Source organism: Oryx dammah, unplaced genomic scaffold (genome assembly GCF_014754425.2).
Source record: "Oryx dammah isolate SB20612 unplaced genomic scaffold, SCBI_Odam_1.1 HiC_scaffold_29, whole genome shotgun sequence".
NCBI lineage: Eukaryota > Metazoa > Chordata > Mammalia > Artiodactyla > Bovidae > Oryx > Oryx dammah.
The window spans coordinates 17326870-17327252 of NW_024070213.1; positions in this window are offsets into that span (position 1 = coordinate 17326870).

Sequence of the window (383 nt, forward strand, 5' to 3'; positions counted from 1 at the left end):
CCATGACTGATTGACCAACAACTAGATCTAAACTTCTGTTTAAGAGCATCCACAGCTGGCGTAGCTCCTCTTCCCTTTACATCAGTCTGTGCTGACAGTTGTGCTTCCATTTTCCCATTTTTGTCTCTGAGCATCTTGACCTTCATCCTGAAACAACTCTCCTTTGCTCTGAGTTAGTCAGTCCATCATCTTTGATCTTATTTTTACATTCCACCAATCCTGTACTAATGAAAAAGCAGCATGTACTTTCCAAACCTCTTCTGTTTCTTCTTGATTTCCAGAACAAACCTGATTCCTGGATTTAGTTCTCCATGTAGTTAATTAAATTCTTCACCTTTGGATAAGAAATAATTTTGCTGAATTTTTTTTTTTCCTCACTTGAA